Below are 17,243 nucleotides of genomic sequence, written 5' to 3' on the forward strand. Positions count from 1 at the left end.
GCTAAAATCCACTATCACTCGGAACCAATCCATTGAGAATCTCACAGTCGATTCAAGGCTCAGAACACTGGCCACCCAAGCTCCGAGGACAGGGGTGAAGGAGATGGCTGGTCGGGTCCCCAGCCACCGCACCTGTGTCATCACCCCATCCCCAAGGCTGTTTTTCCCAGACTCTGGTGTAGAGTGTGACCCCGAGGTAAGAGGATTCAGTCCTGATGTGAATTCTGGCCGATGAAAGAGGGATGCTGCCCCCGGGGCAAGAGCCCAGAGGACTGGACCCTTATTTACTTTTTCCCAAATGTGCCTTCTGCTAGCCACTCCTCCCATAACCCAAGTTTGTCTTTTCATAGAAGGCCTTTGTTTGAGACAATGAAACAACACCAGCCCAAGATAAATCAATTGAACGCTTACTGGAATGTTTGAAAACAGACTGGAGGTTGGATGTAGTTTCTCAATATTTCCTTCTCCCTGGTGTGGCATTTGAACTTGGACTTCATCATCTGCTTTGTGTTTCCAGTTTGGGAGAAGAGAGTGAGCAGGGCTGGGAAAAATGCTTGTATTCCCCTTAGTAATTGTCTAGACTAGGATGGGATTGCAAGCCTATTCAAGGACAATAGCAGAGGGTGGGTACCGAACAATAGTTATTATGCTCCCCACCCCCCCTCCGCCGAAGCACTTGTGATCTATATTGGGTTTGTTTGCTTCCTTAAATCCCTCTACCCCTTTCCGTTATGGCGATTATGACAAAATCTTCATTATAATGGAGAAAGGAAAAATCAAATAGAGTGCCTGTTGGAATCGGACCCACAGTTTATCAATTCAAGGGACAGAGAGGGATGAAGGGAAATGAAACGTTGCAGATTGTAATTCCAAAATGCCCGCTGGGGACCCGAAAAGGCCACTGCGTGAATGTGTAGGCAAATTCCCCGGTGTGGGAAAGATCATGACATTTGGTAAAAGAGGCCTGGAAGAGCAACTGGAGATCCTTGGGAGGACAGTTTTGTATACATCTCAACTATGTGTCCATGAGCCCTTGGGGTGGAAGGATGAAGTGTGGCTGCGGGCATGGCTGTCGCCTTACACCGTAGCTGCGACATCCATGTGACATCACAAGGGGGCATGTGCTGAGGATGTCCTCTGGGCGTCAATGTCATAGTTCGAGTCTGTGTATTTCTGATCAGGAATGTGAAGGGGGCCGTTGGTGGTAATCACTGTAGAGAGAAGAGGAGGTGAGGCAGCAGGGTAGGGGCCACGTGGCCTGGAGCTAAGCCTGTGTTTAAATTTCGACCCTGCCCAGCATGGATTTACTATGACCCTGCTCAGATTTGAGCTTCGGTTCCCTTCATCCCATGGGGCCCTTCCAAAGCCTTGAACTTGATTTTTTAAAATTCCTCATTTGTATTTATTCTATCAGCTTCAGACCCCACAAATCCTGGGAACATCCCTGATCCTGGAACTTACAAAGAAGTGTGACCTTGGGCAAGTTCCTCAACGCCCACTGAGTTTCAGTTTTCTCATCTCAACTGTGAGATGAAGATCCCTAATCTTCCTAAAACCATGGTGAGGCCTGACTCAGATTATGCGGGGACAAATGCCTCATACCATGCCTGCCCCATGCGAGGACATCTCTATGATGACTCTTGCTAGTGCAGGACCGAATGTGACAGCTGTCTGCTCTCTGTCCCCGACCCCATACTTTCCATCAGTTACATTCCTCAAACATCCGAGGTGCGGCAGAGAATGAGATGTGCTCAGAAGCTCCAGTTCCGAGGCCCCGTCCCCAGATAAGACAATCAACAGCCCAGAGCTTTGTGTCCCATCCTGATGTAACTTACAGACTCAGCCCTGTCCCTTATGCTCCATCGGGGTCCTTCTTGGTGACTCGCTGTATGAGAGACATGGCCGGGAGGGAAAGAGACACAACACGTCTGTGCTAACACATGGCCATTCTTCTCGACTAACAGACGCAGCACCAAGACATTCTGGGCCAGTTCTTTTCCCTCCTACCTGCCAACTTACTCCTCTGACCCTGGCTCGATCAGGCATCCACAGATTTTAATTATCTCTCTTGGCCGACAACACCCAGGTCACGAAACCACTGGTGTTGAACTTTCTGCTGGGCTAAGAGTGAGGGGGATGTGAAAGAAACCAGAGTGACAAGGAGCTGTTAATCCCGTCAGTGTTCGCATCTGAAACCCTCCCTCCCGAAGACTTCCTCTGAGTAGCAGGATGGGGTAACCCTCAGACCACAGCAACCCTGAGGCCAGGGGACCCTGAGACCCAGGACCAATAACAGCTCAGACACTTGACGGCTCCCCCATCCTTTTACTGCTTTCTGCCCCTCTCCATCCGCCCTTCCCGTAAAGATTTATTCTGTACCACACGCAAATGCACTGGGTAAAATATGTGATGAGGAAACAAGGGGACTAGTTCATAAATATTCTCAGCCATATGCAAACAATCTCAAATTTATTTTTCTCCTTTTTAAGGAGGAAAAAAAATCCACCCATTCCATGATCACTTCCAGATTCATTGAGGTTGATATTACATAAGAACCAATATTGTTTTCTCGTCGTAGAGAAATAATGACTTGGAAACGGCAATTTGAGCTAAGAAAATAATATACTCTTACCAGGGCATGGAGGCTGAATGAGGACCAGGGAGCCAAGACTCTCGCTCAGCCTCCAACAAGCTCTTGCAAGCAGCACGGCTCGACCCTGCTTTGCTGGCATGCTTTGTGCTGCAAGGGTATCAGCAAGCAGCCACGCAGACTCTTTGGGGCTCTGAATTCACGTAGAGCGGAACGGAGGTCAAAGGTGCTCTTTGAAAGGACAGGAGCAGCTCTGTGGGCCCAGGGCCCTGTACCCTAAGCTCCTCACGTGTGTTTCTTTGCTGGCATGTGAACTTGCAGAGAGGTAAAAACCAGGGGGCCACCTCTGACCACCAGCTGCAGCCTGGACGGGCATCTGTTCAACTCTCCCATGGAGAAGACAATCGTGGCTATTGGGAGCTGGCCCCGGGCCAAGGACCCTCCATCCCGCTGTGCCTCTCACATGGCTCTGACCGAGCACCAGCAAAAAAGACACTAACTGAATTTCTGAAGTAGACTGGGGATGTTTACACAACCTGTCATTTAAACACACAGTGAAGCTATTGAGATGGGAATTATTATTCATGCCCATTTAACAGATAAAGAAATTGAGTCTTAGACTTTCCCAAGGCACACACGCATGCGCAAGGCAACTGTTTCCGGGATGCACACTGAAATTGTACCTTGCTTGGTTTTTTGCCGCTGGTGTCTTCTTTACGAGCCCTAACCCCCCGGTAATGGGAGAATGACAACTTTATTTTAGTCTGTTCTGGATTACAACCTAGTCTGATGTAATAAATAGTTCCTCTAGAGAATTCTCAGTCTCTTTAGCATAAAAATGCTCAGTTTCTCAGAAAGTCTCCATCTCCTCTGCTCTTTTCACTGAGTAAATGGGGAAGGGGGAATTGCTGTGACCTCGTGGCCCTGGGGGGATAAGGGTCCTGGGATCTAGCGAGTGGAAGGCTTTGGGAAGCTTCCACAGATCTTGTGTCTCTTCTCAGTTACCTCTTCTCAGCAAAACCTCCACCTCCTTCCAGAGTAAGCACGAGGATTTTGACCCTAGGATGGTGGTCAGAGGTAGGCTATTCAGCTCCCTCCAAAGCCCTGGAAGGATACTGAAGCAAAGTGCCACATGGGGCTTCCCAGACGCATTTCTGGTTCCCCGACCCTTCTACCTGTCTCTTCTTCATCCCCAGATCCCCTGGGCCAAGAAAGGGTATGCTTTCCTTTACATTTTCCTAGGTCAAATAGTTCATCAGCCACAGAACAGCAAGCCTCCCTGGCCCACTGCAGAAACTAAGGGCTATTTCTTCTCTAGTAGCCGAGTCCTCTAGGCGTGGTACTTGATGTGCTAAAACTGAGAGAGATAAGAATTCAGAGCATTTTAAGACAATAGCTTGGCTTGTAAGACTACAGACTTGAAAATGCTATCTTGAATCAGCAGCTAAATAGTGAATGCGGTTTTTTTCTTTCTTAGCATTCCTTCTATAGAATTCTTATCTTTCATGAGGCCCATGGATGCTCAAGACAGATTAGAATCATGTACTCAAGAAAGAAAAAGAGGAAAGTATTTTCAAAATATTAGCCCTATTATCCAAGGAAGGAGCAAAACCAGGCTTTAAAAACAGGACTGTTGGATTCCAAAACTTAAATTTCTCTTACTCTGCAAAGCCATCTGTGGGTGCCAAGGACTGACCCCACGGCTCTTTGGGAGCCTTCCATCTTCCTTTCATGCAGTAGACCTTTCTCACAAGCCCTTATTTACCTACCAAGAGTGTGGCTATTAGGACACCACTCCTCATGCCTTACCTTCCAGCTAATCTGATAAAATATTTGTGTTCTTCTATTGATGGCTTGATTTTAGCTGCAATTCTTTTTTTTTTAAATTATTTTTTATTTTATTTTTTTATTTTTTATAATAATCTTTTATTATGTTATGTTAGTCACCATACAGTACATCCCTAGTTTTTGATGTAAAGTTCCATGATTCATTACTTGCCTTTAACACCCAGTGCACCATGCAGTACGTGCCCTCCTTAATACCCGTCACCGGCCTATCTCATTCCCCCACCCCCTCCCCTCTGAAGCCCTGGGAAACAAACTTAGCTGGAATTCTTGGTGCTCTCAGTGACCATCATTGGGTCTAGAAGGAGTTCTCTCTGAGAAGGGAGCCTACCAGGACCCTTCATATCATTTCTCAGCAACAAATACTAACTTTGCCTCTACTCAAGGCCAATGCTGTCACATTGTCTGTGTGAGAGCAGAACGCCTTGGTGAAAAGAGAGAAATTCATTTGAGTTTTTCCTGTGAAGAAAGAAATACCTAGATATTGAGAAATACCTGGAGGACGGCATGAAGTTTTTTCTTTTCATCTCTTTTGAGATCATGTCAATATAACAAAAAAAGCATAGCTGTGGTTTGAGAGAGGCCACAAAGGAGATTTCTCTGGCCCTCACCATATTCCTGGAGAGAAAATACAAAGATGGCTACACCTTGTTGACATTTGATAGTTTTAAATATGAATGATAATGTGAGGGGAGCAAGAAAAAAATCAAATAGTAAGAATGTAATATCATCTCTCTCTAACCTTTCTGGAGGAAGAAGCCTTTCTTCAGAAACAGAGAGGTTATATTGCTTTACACGATGCCCAAGGGCCAAAGATCCAGGGCAGAGGAAGAGGCTGGATCAGCAGTGAGGCTCAGGGGAGTTATGCGCGGGGAGAAGAGGACGTGCAGGTCAGGTGGGCAGGAATGTAACTGTTGCCATAAAGAGGACAATTTTAAGGAGAGACAAAGATGTTCTAAAGTGGGGGTGGGGAAGGGGATGGCGCATTTGGCTTTGTGCTGGGCAGTGTAATTCCCTCCCCCATAAGAAACCTTCCGTCCAGAGCTACATTCATCTTTCAAGTTTAGGGAATTGGAGTCACGTGGCTTTTCTCTGTTGCAAAAGTCCTGAAAGAGAGAAAATGTAGCCCAGCTAGAGTTGAGCCTCGTAAGTATGAATGATAATATAAGCAGTTGGGAACTGGCGTTCATACCCTCCTACCCTTCTGGAACACACGGCAGGTAAGGGGTAGCTGGTCCACATGGTCCTTTTGTCTCTCAAAGCATTATCTATGTCCAGCCCTTCAACCACAGAGGCAGAAATGGCAGCGGGGTGGTAGAAGATGGAAACGAAGCTTTGTTTCAGGTGTGGGGGGCCCTGCTCTCCTGTGCCTGGACCCTCTGGGTATGTTAACACATCACGGGTATCAACAGGAAGGGGACAGAGATCCCCGGTGGGGGTGTCATGTAAGCCCGCACTAGGCTTCCCCGAGAGGGCTTGTGATCATAGACACAGCCACAGAGGGGCACACCCGCTCTGCTTTTCAAGAGATCTGAGTTCGAGTCCTGCCCTGGTTTTGATTGTTCACGGGTTGCTGTTAAGGCATCTTCTACACACTCTGGTGCATAGAGGGACTTAATAAAAATGAGCTATGACGATCACAGCTGTAGAACTTCAGTTCATAAGAGGATGTGAGGGAAGGAGAGGCTGAAGCCAGGTGTCTGAAGTGAAGCTTCTCTGAACATTCAGGAGCTTCCCAGGTGCAAGGGGACTCCTGGACAGCTCGGAGCGTGGAGCGCACCCCTGCATTTCCAACAGGTCCGCCACCATCTCAAGTTGCCTAGAATCATCTCCTTTGGATTTGGCGTTGCTCTCTCCAGGCTTCGAGAGTGTGTCAAACTTTCTTGGTCTGAGAGTTTGGAGAATTCATGTCCACCTTTGGCATGAGACAAAGAACACGAGACTTGGCCTCACAGCCAGAGAGGCGGATGTTGTCAAATGGGCTCTAGCTGTGAAAGACCCAGGGGCTCCCATGTGGGAAGCCATTCCCAGGCCTCCGTTTCTAGGCACTGGCGAAAACAGGAAAGGTGGGAAGACAAACAGTGGTTTATGAGAAAGCAAAATGCAATGGCAACTCCAACAGATTCCCTACCGTTCCCTCTTGCAGCGTCAGCTGAGCTTGAGAGGAGTCTGTAGCTCCTGCTGCCATGGGTATTATTTGTTTGTTCTAGAAAAGATTTCAGCCTTGAATGGGAGGGTGAATTAAATGACAAACTACCATGGGTTCTTTCCAGTAAGAGGTCAGCAAAGGATTATTTAGTCCCAAGGCAGGATTCAGGTCTTACAACTACGGCGGACTGGAATGTACAACACTGTTGGAAGCCCCCTAACCCCCCTTTGGTGGAGAGATTCATCAAGTGAATGGGTATATATTTCTTTGAGATATTTCTAAGGTAGTCAGGGATTTTTTCCTTGGAGAAGAGACAGATCTTCTACGTAGCTTCTTCCCCATGCTCTATAGGGGATCATCGTGAAGAATCAACACAAATCAATCTGATATTTGCCCCATGTTGAGAAGTATGAATCCCAACAACAAATAAACTATATATATATATATATATATATATATATATATATATATGTAAATATATACTTATGTTATACATACCATATATGTATATACACATATATACATATATGTACATACATATAAAAACACATACATATACAAAATATGTATGTATGTATATATATATATATATATATATATTTTTTTTTTTTTTTAAGGCAAGTCTTTGGCAATCATTTGGCTGTGTTTAACACACCAGCATGGTAAAGACTTTAAGACAACCTTGGCATGCCTTTCCACAAGATACATAATTTTTGAAGTATGAAGGGAGGTATGCCTAATATAGACACTTCCAGATACCGATAATTTTCTAAATCTAAAGGCCACAGTGAATCTGAGAAGAAAGATGATCACCTATGTCTTCAAATTTAGGTTTCCTTTTGTATACATACCCTGTACCCTATAAGCGCCCCCAATGATAACTAACCAACAGGAAGAGAGAGAGAGACAGAGAAAGACTGACTCTGACTGGAGCCAGCCAGTGGAAAGAGGAAGCGGCAGAAACTGGCCCGGGAGGGTGTGAGCTCGCTGGGGCAACCGCAGAGAATGCGTTCCCCGGGTTAGGGAGCCCTGCCCAGACTTCAGCCGCGGGGCGGTGGCGACCCCTCCTGGCCTGTCCTTGCCCAACGAAAACTGCATCTTCCAGAGCCAAAGTGTATAACATGTATGTGTGTTTTCTATTAGGCTTTCCAGAAACTCATAAATGGTTGTAAAAACCATTGTGCTAATAGAAAGAACAACATAAATGCTGACTGGAGCTATTAATGCTGGTTGTAGTTTATGTCGCAGACTGAATCAGGCTGAAAACTGTGAGATTTTTATGGTTACTTTGTAACAGGTTATTTTTAAGTATCAGGCCATAGGTTAGGCTCAGTCCTCATGTTCCAACACTCGGAATGAACTAGTCAAGGCAGATACTTTCTGGGTCCTCTGTCCAGCGTTTGGACCTAGAGACTTTCTTTCTCAACACTCCCTCCCTCCAAACACTCAGGCTGAAGTGATTTCGCCACATTTTGTCCCGTTCATCCTCAAATGCCCACATCTTTCATATAAGAGCCATTAACAAATGTAGAACACCGCCACCATAACTCTAAATTTAAATAATTACCATTTCCCATCACCCCGTGACTATCCTGTAAACATTCCCCACGGCTGCCCATTCTGTCCTTTGTTAACGCGTCTCTCTCCAGCGCCCTCGGTGGGTGGGCCAGGTTCAGTGCCCCTCACTTCCGATGGATGCTGAGTCAGGTACCCCCAAATGAAGCTGGGATTCTGTAGTATATTTGGGCAACGCACATGGCAGTTGTTCCATGGTTTATGGACTGATGGGATCACGGTTTCCTAAATGACCTGCCTACTCTTGTTTAAAAACTCAGCACATGCCTTTTAAATAATGGATTATTTAAATGTATCATGTATACAGGTCAGGTGCACAGACTAGGGGCCTAGCTGCCCATGTGGGGATCCTGGCTCGGCCACCTACTTGCTTGGGCGGGCTGCTTAACCTCTGTGCCTCAGTTTCCTCCTCTGTGAAATGGAGACCATCATAAAGCACGCCTCATAGGGCTGCCACGAGTGACGCCTGCAGGAGGCTTAGAAATATGTCCTTCATGCAGTGAGCGGTTCTTATGTGCAAGGTGGGATGCTGATTGATGTAGAAAAAAACAGAACATACGAAAAAGCGAGTAAGTTCTTAGAGTTGCAAGAAAAAAACCTGCTTGATAAATATTGGGCTTGACTTGTCCTCTACCCTGAGGAAGTCACCCCAGATGAGTTAAGTAGTGTTTTCTGGAGTATTCAGCTGGTCCTTTCACTCTGACTCTGCTGTCGTAACCACAGTCCCACCCGAGCAAGCCTTGTTCGTCCTCATCATGCAACGGGGCAGCCTTAGAGGGTAAGTTCCACAGGGGCGGGGGCGAGGGATACTTTGGCAGAATTCCCCAGACACGCCACAATTACACCCTCCATGCCCCTTGCTCAGAGCAGCCCCCAGGGTGCCCGCACTTGCCTCCACACGGATTACAGTCTCGGGGGAGAAGCTATCCTCGGGGGTGTCTGAATTGCACAGCTTGCATCTTCTAAAGTTTGAAGTCCGAGTGTTGCAGATTAAGTGTACAATTTTATACTTCTATTTCTTTTTTTTTCAAGATTCATTTATTTGAGAAAGACAAAGAGGGAGCAAGCAGGGGGAGGGGCAGAGGGAGAGAATCTCAAGCAGTCTCCCTTACCACGGGCTCCATCCCAGGACCCTGAGATCATGACCTCAGCCGAAACCAAGGGTCAGAGGCTCAACCATTATACTTCTATTTCCTAAAATCTAGGTGGGGTAATGATTCAGAGTTCGTCAACCCCAAGGGAGAATGTGAAATACTAGGTCTTTTTTTGGCATGGCTGGAGAAGATATTTTCACTGTAGTTTTGTGTGTGTGTGTGTGTTTTTTTAAGATTTATTTATTTGACAGAGATAGAGACAGCCAGTGAGAGAGGGAACACAAGCAGGGGGAGTGGGAGAGGAAGAAGCAGGCTCCTAGCGGAGGAGCCCGATGTGGGGCTGGATCTCAGAACGCCGGGATCACGCCCTGGGCCGAAGGCAGACGCTTAACCGCTGTGCCACCCAGGCGCCCCTGTGTTTTTTTTTTTTAATCACCTTAAGCTGAAAGTGAGTTATATGCAAATATTCACTCTCACCTTCTTTGTTACTGAAAGAACCCAGATTTCCTCAGAGTGGTCATGTGCCCAGTTAAAAATACTTATCTTCCCAGACTTTTCTTAGAGAAGACCAAATGACCAAGTTATGACCGAGGAGATATAAGTGGAAATGTATGGGTGGGCTTCCGGGAGAGAAAAGACAGACCCAGCTGCCCTTGCCTGGAACTCAGATGCAATGTCTTCAAGTGGAGTATCTATCTATCTTGTGACATGAGGATGAAAGTCCCACAGTAAAGACAGAGGATTCGTGCTCTAAGGGGCTAGACCCATGACCTCGTTGAGCAGCTGTAAGTGCCTGGACCTCTCTACTCTCTGGACTTGTTATGTGAGAAAAGCAAACTCCTATTAAGAAGTAAACATTTATAAGGAGTGCTTAGGGCAGGGCAGGGCACATAGTAAAATGCTGAATAAGTTTGTGCTAAGTAATATAAAATCAATATTTGCTTTGGCGTCTGTGATCAGGTTCCTATGATATGCAGCCAAACATAACCTTTGCCAATTCACATAGATATTGTCAATATTTCTTTATTACATTATTATTCTAGCACCTTGCACAGTGCCTGGTACTGAATAAGTATTTGTCGAGAGAATGAGCTATTCAGTGGGGTTTGAGGAAAGGTGAGGGCCCCTAAAATGTAACACTATATGTCTCTATATGTTTATGCAACTGGCTTTATCTCATTAAAAGGCCTATAATGGTTCCCTTTCTTGTGTAACGATAGCATCTGGTCTCTCGGGGATGGATGAAGGGAAGTCATCTGCTTGGCCTGGCATGGCCTCCTGGCAGTTCATCGGAGCCAAACCAGTATAGGTCGTCAGCAACCTGCACCTCTCTGCCAGGTGACACAGGTGAGACTGAGGCCAGGGTCAGTCATGGGCAAAGTGTTGAATGAAACCTGCCTTTGAGGACCCCCAAACAGAAGCAAAACGTGGGTAATTGTCATTGCAAGCATCAATGGACATGAAATCATCAGAGTCAGAGCTCAATCCAAAGGAATCATGTGATTCGACCCCCTTCTCTAGAATATTCAGGAATGAAAGGGGTTCTGGACCAAGACACAGAGAACCATATTTCTTACTAGGACCCAGATCATTAAATACTCCTTCGAACAGGGGTTTCTAGAAAAATAATCTGACCTCTGACTTCTGGCTGGAAGAACACAGAATTTAGTCTTCTGTGTTTTCTCTTCTGACTCTTGGTGAAATGGCACCTTTAACACCAAGTATAATGTTCCTTGAATGTACGTTATAAAAATAAGGATGACAAGATAAATACCACTGAAGCAAACAGCACTACTGCTGCACACTGACAGTCCTCGCGAGGGAGTTGTTCAGATTGTTCTTATTGACTGGTTTTAAATGTGGTACTTCCTCTTTTTTTTTTTTTCCCACCATGAGGCTCCATTTAATATAACAGAAGTTATGAAAGCATTATATGTTCTCAGCTGAGAGACAGTTCTAGTCATAGAACATAACAAGGTGCAGCCTGGGAAGTTTCAAACGTGGTCAAGAGAGTGGAGGGCAGGTGATGTGGGACAGGCTTTAAGGAGAGGCTGGAACAGGAAGCAGATGGAGGAAATGGCCTTAACACCGATGAGGACAGGCCGGGGTATCAACCATCTCTTAGGTAAATGAGCAGACGGATACGCACGTCGTGAAGCGTGTGGGGGACGGTTCACTGATTCCGTTCACAAACGTTTCCTGTGTACTGCTCTGGGCCACAGGCGGAGCTGGGCTCTTGAGAGTGCCCTCATGGAGACTGACACCCAGAACCCTACTTCCCAAAGCTCCCCCCTTTATCAGCAGCATCTGGGAGCCCTCAGGCCCCACCCGGACCCAAGGCATGGATATCTGCATTTTAACAAAACCCTGGGAGACGCAAATGCGCATTCAAGTTAGAAAATGATCTGAATAACATGGCAAACAAGATGAAGTGCTTCTTGGCACATGGAAGTCCTACGCCTGTGTCCCTTTAGCTAATGGGGCTACTCAGGCTAAACTCATGAATGGGCTTGAAGTGGCCTGGGGGCCCCTCCAGAAAGAGAGCTCTAGCACAGATTTTTAAAGAAGGTTAGGAGTTTTAAAGTCAAAGTTCTGTGCAGCAACTTTTTTTCCGCCAACAAATTACCCTAAGTAGCTGATAAATTCAGAATACCAGACTGGATTTAGCCCCTGGTTTCAATTCCTATGGTTTTTTTTTTTCTTTTTGAAACAGTATAATTTTATTTGTGTTATTTTTCTCTGAAAAAGGTGATTCATTATATATCAAATAAACAAAAAATAATATCTATACATGTTTTTGTTTTTATGCTTTGTAAAGCTTTCATGAGAGTAAAAGCAGAAATAAGGGGGAGAAATCCTTTGTCAGACTACATTTCCTGATTTGGTGATTGCAAAAATCAATTCCTATGTTTTGGCATAACTTAGTCTGTAGCAAAAGAGTTCAAAAGCTGAGAAATGCCTGGTTTGTCCTGTGACCCATCATGGCTTCCTCACGTCTTCCGAACAATCGTTCCACGCCTCAACTTCTCCTGTGCGACATGGAGAGAACGTGGACCATCCTGCCTGGACGAGACAGTGACGAATTTGACAAGGAGAGTTTATAATTGAGGTGTCTGAAGTTTCGATAGAAGATTCCAGACACCACCTGGATTTCATATCTTGTCATTCCCCAAAACGGGGAAACCCATGCTACATGCTAATTTGCCCAGAGCCACTCTCCACCGAGAGTCAACAGAGAAGAGAGAATTTTCCCTCAGAGCTGTGTGCTAATCACAGATGAGAGGTTCTAAGGGCAGACATCGTGTCACCAACTACAATAGTCCCAACCCGCACACACACGATGAAGTGTAGACACACTCACGCACACATGACTGCACTTCTGTGGTCTAAACACCATCATGCTTAATAGTGACGCTGTGAGACCCACGTTGTGTCTCGTCACTAACGCAGCTCCGCGTGCAAGCGCGTGTGTTCAGATGAACGGATACATGCCATTTATTTAAGGAAGTATTTAATGGCCTCTGCTATAGTACCTAGAAATATCACAACACACGAGAGCTCTGTGTGTGTGTGTGTGCACGCGTGTGTGTGTGGAGAGAGAGAGAGAAAAACGTACTCAGCTCCCACGTGTAGACTGCACAAAGACAAGAGGTGTCGGTTGCACAGGATGAGGTAACGGTAGCCAGAGGTGAAAGAGCATTTAACTAGTGTTCAAATTAGTCATTTAATGTTCCTTTATTCCCCAGGCCTTGATCTGAGGCCAGCCCAGGCCAGGCGAACTCGTTCTGGTCAGACGGCGGGAAATTCCACCACATGGAATGGTGTTGGTGGTCTCCGCTCTACTCCAGCCGGGGAGCCCACACAGCTCACACCGACCGGCTCCTTGCACTAATGAATGCGCCCACCCACGCAGGACCTTCCCCCCCATCCCCTCCCCCCTGCCCCCGTCAACGTGCCATGCTACCACCAACCGCCCTCCAAAGATTCGGTTCAGAAGCAAAATTTGTTAAATTAGAAATTGCCAGCATCCGCCTCAATAATGAACCAAATCAAAGACCCTCTGGAGGAATCCCCTGGGCGACTCCTGGGAGGTGCCAGAAGGAAATACTCAGCCCTTCCCCTCCCGCTTGCTCCCAGCCTCAAGGGCCCGCCGCCTGGGAGGGGGCACATTGATGCAGGTCTCGCCAAGGCTCGGAGGTGGGTCCCACCAAGCCTAGGTTATTTGTTTTTCCTTGTAAGAATGCTAATCAAAGCAAAACGTTAACCCAACAAACAAACAAACAAAATATCCTGAGTTGGCTATTTGCACGCAGGGGTGGCCAAGGAAGGCAGCCTGAAGGGTTCCTTTATGACCAGAGGCGTTTCTGAAACGAGACAGCAATGGCTGCTTTATGAGGAAGTGGCAAGACAGTCACCTCGTTATCCTCACCACTGTGGTGGTCCGGGGACCACCCAGGAGCCTCCACCATGATAACAGCCCGGGCTGAGGACTCTGTGCAGGGAACCAGTTGTCCTGAGTTGGGACCCAGGTCGGTGTTTCTGACAGCACAGACCTGGAACCCCACTGCCACCTCGCTGGCTTCTGTGTCTCAGCGGAGTCATTATAACTCACATTCCTACCTTTTCATATCACCTTAGCTCTCCTTCAGCACGTGAGGCTGAACGAGAGGCGGGCCTTGCCCAGCCCCCTGGAAAGGCCGTGGCCTCCAGACTGGGCCCACCACCAGGACCTGGGGCTGAGGGCTGGGCTGGGAGGGAGGAAGAGGAGGAGGAAATAATCACCTCGTGATTGAAGTGGCTTGGAATAATAAATATACACTCTCTTCTAAACGTGGCTCGCCACATCCTGGGCAATCTGGAAAAACGCTCCACCTCGCACCTCCCCACCCTCACCCCCAACAGCAGTTGGCTTTCGGGACACTTTGGGAGAAAGCACAGGGCCTTTGATAGTAAGGGGCTTGCTGCTTCTGGGCCAACAGCCCTCCCTGGCCGCTTTGAATCCTTTCAAACGCTTTCCTATTTTAGGTCAAGGAAGTTCGTGAAAGCAAAGACTGGAGGTGGTGGAAGGGGAGGAGGGAAGGGCGAGAGAAGCCACGAGGGACGAGGGACGCTAGTGGGTTAGCAAGTAGCCCAGGGCCTCTCCCGAGGATCCATCGGGCCTGCTGGGCATGCCCCACCCTGGGTGTGGGGAACAGATAATGGAAGATGGCTTCGAGTCCCCAGGGGAGACCTGGCCTCTTCTTGAACCCCCAGGCAAAGCGCCGGTATAACTGGGTTTTCCTATGCAAAGGATGCTTGAAAACCCACAGGCCTCTCCAGGCTAAACATGATCGGCCCCCTCTGGCGCTGATTCCTCCAGCCGCCAGAAGAGGGCAGCACATGCTGCTGCATTACGGTGAGAGCCTGGCCACCCAGACCCCAGGGCGGACACCAGGGAATTTGGGGGAGGATTTGTGAAATTAGGAGCAGCAAAGCAGCAATAGCTATCCCATATTGGTGCCTACGGTGTGCCAGGAACTGTCCTCAGGGCTTATTGCATTAATTCATTTCGTTAACAAGACAAGGCTACAAGAAAGAACAGTTATAATCTCCCTAGTATAGAGGAGGAGGCTGAGAGGTATAGAAATTAAGAGAACTTGCTACTGTAGTCTGAGACTGCCTGAGACAGAGGTCAGCAAATCATAGCCCAAGGGCCAAATACAGCCCACTGCATCGTTTTGCACTGCCCTCAAGCTAAGAATGGTTTTTACATTTGGGGAGGGTTGGAAAAATTCAGAAGAAGATTTCATGACCCCTGGAAATGATGAGAAATTCAAATGTCAGGTGTCTGTAGTGGAGCTGTAGAACACAGCCACGCCCACCTGTTTGCATGTTGTCTATGGCCCAGAGCTAAGCAGCTGGGACAGCCTCTGTCGCCTGAAAGTCTGTAATATCTATCATCGGACGCTTCTCAGAAAACGTTTGGGGGGAGGGGTGCCTGGGTGACTTAATCGATTAAGCATCTGCCTTAGGCTCAGGTCATGATCACAGAGTCCTGGGATCGAGCCCCCCCCCATCCAGCCCTCATTGGGTTCTGCGCTGCTCATCCGGGAGTCCACTTGTCCCTCTCCCTCTGCCCCTCCCCCTGCTCGTGCTAGCACTCTTTTTCAAATAAATAAATAAAATCTTAAAAAAAAAAATAAACGTTTGCCAATCCCTAACCTTAGAGACAGGTGCTACGTGTTTCTAGGCACGAGAGACAGGGGCACAGCTGACACTGCAGTGAGTATGGACTTAGGACAGACAGCCTAGAGGGATCGGGAAGTAATGCTGCCCACAATTCACTTCCTTTCCAAAGGCGTCCCTCAAGGTCAAGCGTAAGGAGGATCTGGTGCTCCGTGGCAGAGCCTCTAGCAAGTTACAGAATGTTCCATTTAGGAAAGTTTATGGGAATTATCTACCTATCATGTTTCATTTTTCTACACTTGACATCTCTGAAATCAGACTGTTTCTTACGATCAAAATGTAATAGTTTAAATGAAAGGAGTTTGTTCATTTGAAAACATATTTGTTCCTTACTGGTAATTAAAATGCGGTCTTACAATAGATGACACCTTAGATCAGGCAGTTCCTACCTCCAAGGGTCCAGCCTCTTTCTGTGCCCTCTCAGTGATGGGACACTCACTTCTTTTGTTGGCAGCCCATTGTACAGATTTAACTGTAAACTTCTTGATATTGGGATGAAGCGCATGAGCCTCGATTTCCATACAGCAAATGGAGATGGCCTTGTCTGATCACAGATTTTATTAGAAGGGAGTGAGGAATATCGCTAGGAAGCAGGTACTTGGCCACTGGGTCAGGGAGGTGAGCACAGAGCAGGCTGCCGGAAGAGCCGGTGTGCTGGTGTGGTCAGCCAGGCAGGCAGGCTGCAAGGTGGAAGGGCAGGAATGAACTTGTGTGGACACAAACCACTGGGGATGTGGCAGGGGAAAAAATATTGTCAGGGTTACAGAGAGATTCTTTTCCCATCAGCATCAGCCAGGAGCAGGGCCTGTTGCAGGGAGAACCTTTTAGAAGCGAGAAGACAGCAGAATTTGAAGATTCAGGCCTGACCAGAGAAAGGATCAAGGAAAGCAGCTGCATCTGGCTTGGTCATGCTACCATTCGTGAGGCTCTGGGGGGAGATGAAGGGAAGAGAGAGAGGCAGGATGGGAGCAACTGAGATTGTGATACTACGTGCAGTGTCATCCTTCAGTCACATTTCCATCAAGTGGGAATGATCATCCCAAAGACAAGGTGAGCTTGCCAAGGTTTCTAGAACCCTGCAAGAGTCCTCTTCCTGATACGTGGCTGTGATCGCCAGTTTTCTCAGAATAAGCCCAGAGAGCCCACTGCTTGCTTCCAGGTCTCAGGCAGTGAAGCCACTCTCAGGAAGGAGGAAACCCTGGCCCTTATTTGTAAACACAGTCAGGACTGCTCAGAGACCTTTGTAACTAACGAGCATGTGCTTCAGCGAAGGATCTGGGCAGGAGGTGGTAGGAGCCGTGATATACTCTCCTTCCCTCTGTGGGGGCAGCCGGCCGGGTTTGGATTTGCGTTGGGGAGAAGGGGGAGCAGAGGGCTAAGCCCCAACCAGGTGCTTTTCATTTGGGGACATGTGTCCTGGATTTTCTGGGACAGTACCAATTTCTTATAATTGGATTATTTTCAATGAAGGCAATTTGTTAGACATCTGATCTTCAGTTTGGAAAACATGGCCCCAACACTTCCAGATAATGAAGGGCAAAAGCGAGAGAGACGACTCAGTCTCTGGCGTGGGGCTTTGCTCTGAACACATGGCACTGTGTCCAGCACAGCTTGGGGAACCAAGGAAGGCTTTCAGGACTTTATTTAGGAAGGTAGAAGTATTTTATTAGGACAAATACTTCAGGAAGGGTATGGTTAGGATATAGCGCAGTGTCTTCCGTAAGTGGAAAGGGACACATCTTTGCAAACGCAGTACATACAGGAG

At 47.3% G+C, this 17,243-nt stretch overlaps 1 protein-coding gene across 4 annotated transcripts in view; it reads right to left on the minus strand.

Moving 5' to 3' along the window:
* CLIC5 (chloride intracellular channel 5) overlaps window positions 1–17,243 on the minus strand; it is a 153,564-nt gene that overhangs the window by 12,597 nt on the left and 123,724 nt on the right. The window lies entirely within an intron of this gene.

Source organism: Ursus arctos, unplaced genomic scaffold, assembly GCF_023065955.2.
Source record: "Ursus arctos isolate Adak ecotype North America unplaced genomic scaffold, UrsArc2.0 scaffold_29, whole genome shotgun sequence".
In the NCBI taxonomy this organism is placed as follows: Eukaryota; Metazoa; Chordata; class Mammalia; order Carnivora; family Ursidae; genus Ursus; species Ursus arctos.